Consider the following 3699-nt stretch of genomic DNA (forward strand, 5'->3'; position numbering starts at 1 on the left):
CCTTAATCACCAAGATTTCACACCAGAATCATAAATCAATAAGGGCCTGTAACCAAATTAGTGATTGACACTATGTTGGTGCAAGATTTTGGTATATAAATCTTGGTTTATAGAAAGCATTTTCGTCCAGTAAGTGCTCATGCAACTTTTACATGTCTATCACAAAATAATTGTTGGTCCCGGTGTGGTGGCTAATATGTATGAAGTTAGGGAAGGTGGTGTAAGATGGAAATTTATGTCTAGACAAAGATACTCGCAAAATATCTCAAGTGAAGTCTTATCAATATCAAACCTTTTTTACTCTATATCTATTAAAGAAGGTGTTACGGATACCCGAATATGGGTTGGAAACGATCGTGGTCAATATACGGTTAAGGATGGAATTGGAGAAGATGGTGATCAAAGTGAGCCGAATTATCCAACTAATATCATTTGGAGCCATGATTACCCTCAAAAAGTCAATTTCTTTCTTTGGCTTCTTTCGCATGATAGAGTAATGACGGCGGATAAGCTTTTAAGAAGAGGTATGGATATCTCTAGTGTTTGTCGTTTTTGTGAAGAGGATAATGAATCGATCTCGCACTTGTTCTTCGAATGTTGGAGAACATGGAAAGTATGGGATTATTTTGTTGAGGGGTGTCACTTCCTATGGACATACGATCCTAACATCACCATATCTATGAAGACTTGGAAGTTTAATTGGGGATATGAAAGGCTTAGTCGAATATGGAATAACATCTCGGTTGCAATATGGTGGTGCATATGGAAAGAGCGAAATGCTAGAATCTTCGACAACAAAAAGAAAACTTTGGCAAGCCTAATTAGAGATATCAAATTACAAGCTTTCTTTTCGGCCGAATCAAAGATAAGGATGTTAGGGCTTATGGCAAATATAGTGATCTCTTTATGGGACTCCTTGTATCGGTCTCTGTAGTTTTTTGTGGTTTTTACTTGGGTAGTCGAATCCCCTTTCGACTCCCCTTTTTTGTTCGGTTGTAATCTTTGGGTTTAGGTACCCCTCTTAATTGCTCTTTTCAATCAATTCTCTTTTCGGCGATCAAAAAAATTGTTGGTCCCAGCAACAATACATCTTACGTATTTTGTTGCAGATTTTTGTTTAATTTGGGCTTCCATAGAAACCGGCATTATTCTTTATAGTACAATATTACAATTATTGACGCGGAACTCAAATAAAGTGATGGCCCAGCTTATGGTTCAGTCCGTAGATGATGATATCGATGACTAAAGTGAGAAGAAGCAACAAAGAAACTTCACACCCTTAGGCCATGGATCGATGGTGACTCCTTTAGTTGATGATATAGGTGCTTGTTCACATGCAGTACAATAGGACTCGAAGAACAAGGGTGTGTTCTCCGCGTCCATTAGGCTTAAGTGTTGTCTTATAATTGAAAGAAGGAAAATTTCTTGTTTGGTCCTAAGCCCATAAGGTTATTTATAGGAGGGTCCAACCGAATTTTATTCTTATCCTAGGGTCCAAAGTTTTTTGAAAACATGGAAATGACTAATATACCCTACTGGTTAAATATGTATGAAATAACATACTTTTACCAAATCGAGATTTTATTTATCGGGAGGTCCAAATTTAATTAAAACATATAAAATACCACAATGAGTACATATCTGCTAAATTTGTGTTACAAATTTGAGTACATATCTGCCACCATGCTTAAAATTTGAGTACATATCTGCTGCAATTTTTACAAATCTGAGTACATATTTGCTGCACTACTTACAAATCTGAGTATATATCTGCCGCACTGCTTACATATAGAGTGTGTATCCGTTGGACATATGGAACCTGTAAATGTGATCAGAATATAACAATATTAAAACACATCAACAAAGCTACCATTTATTTCAGTATTTCGCACACGTACTCATGGGTCAAACAAAAAAAAAAGTGGCAAAACCATGAACAAAACAGAATCAAAAGAAGTTTCTATCAGTACGTCATATACGAACTGCAGATTCATAAACTAAAAACTCAATTGCATGTTAAGAAGTGATGAATCCATGAATATAACTGAATCAAAGCACATATTTTAGTATCTCACATACGTACTCATGGATCAAACCAAAAGAAGTAGCAAAATTGTGAATAAAACAGAATTAGAAGAAGTTTATATCAGTTTGACATATACGTACTGCCGAGTAATGAACTAAAAACTGAACTTCATGTCAAAGAAGTGGCCAAACTCAATTGCATGACAAGAATAGGTGACAGAACTATGAAAAATAAGAGGATCGAAACAGATATTATAGTATTTTGTATATGTACTGACGGATAAGACTAAAAAATGAGACAAAGCACATCCAAATAGCATTTCCTATCAGTATGCTACATATGTACTGAAGATTCATGAACAACAAATCAACTACATGACAAGAATAGGTAATAGATCTATGAAAAATAAGAGGATCGAAACAAATATTACAGTATTTCGTATATGTACTGACGGATAAGACTAAAAAAGGTGACAACACTTCAGTATTATACATACATACTCATGCTGGAAAGATGATCACATATAACCTTAACTGATTGAAAAAATAACGTATATTCTTAAAAATGTATTCTCACTCATTTAATAGCTTCAGAAAATGGAGATTTTGGATCAAAATGGAATACCTTCAATGATTTCACCATGTTGCTCAAAAGCTTCCTTGAGTACAGGTTCGTTGGTGTCATGAGAAAGACCTGTCACGTTTAAGTTATATGACTTCACCGTACAAAGCTTATACACGTATGACATACCAACAAGTAATGGGGAAGTAAATAGCTTTTCATTTCACTCCACTGAGGTCAAAGGGTGCTTCCAAAGATGGAGCATTTCATGTTACAGAGGACATTTTTCTTTTTTCTCTTTTTGTTTTCATCTACAACAACTAAAATTATTGCAAATCAACTACATTCATATGATCATGTTCTCAAACATTTGTTCCATCTATTGTATCTTACTCAGGCAATGTTTAAACACTTATAAGTTATAAGGTCAATAGTGATTAAGTCATCTCTCAAACTAATATTTCCTAAGATTCTAAGGACATATAGATCATGGCTGAGAAGGTTAGCATTGTAATGTTCATGGGAATTGATGTTATAAAAACTTAAGAATGATTTTTGTGTTCAAAATGGTACACACTATATTTGAGAGAGAGAGAGAGACTACCTCCAATGAATAATTTGCTACAAGCTTGTCTTGTTATCAACAATCTTGCAAGAGGGAATGCTTTCAAAGCAGTCGGAACACTCGAACACTGCATTTCTTATTCTGATTAACTAGCAGCCATGCACGCACAATGAGCCTGGAAAAAGCTAACACTGCATTTCTTATTCTGATTAACTAGCAGACATGCACGCACAATGAGCCTGGAAGCTAAGAATAAATTTATACATCCCGACATCAATTTGTTTAAGCGTCAGACTCTACACAGTTCCGTACAACTTAGACAGATTTTGAAGCACTAAAACTCTATTTAAAACATAGTTATGTACAAGCATACGTTGATGTGCCCGTAAGTGTTGGATTTCATAGCTGTAAAACACGAGAGACCACCGAAGAAACTTCCCAAATATTCATCATTAGTACTTCCTAATTCCTAAAGTACACCTATGAGGCTATGACCCATAAAATCACTTTCAAGGCCAGAACTATGGTTTGGAACATCATAACCAAA

At 35.2% G+C, this 3699-nt stretch overlaps 1 long non-coding RNA gene across 1 annotated transcript; it reads right to left on the reverse strand.

Annotated features, from left to right (window-relative positions):
* Positions 1-2538: 2538 nt before the first annotated feature.
* Positions 2539-3467, reverse strand: LOC113293532. Its single transcript, XR_003332350.1, has 3 exons — positions 3192-3467; positions 2651-2719; positions 2539-2559 (listed from the first exon to the last, which is right to left on the reverse strand). It is a non-coding gene; the product is annotated as an uncharacterized LOC113293532 (long non-coding RNA).
* Positions 3468-3699: the final 232 nt, after the last annotated feature.

Source organism: Papaver somniferum, chromosome 7 (assembly GCF_003573695.1).
Source record: "Papaver somniferum cultivar HN1 chromosome 7, ASM357369v1, whole genome shotgun sequence".
NCBI lineage: Eukaryota > Viridiplantae > Streptophyta > Magnoliopsida > Ranunculales > Papaveraceae > Papaver > Papaver somniferum.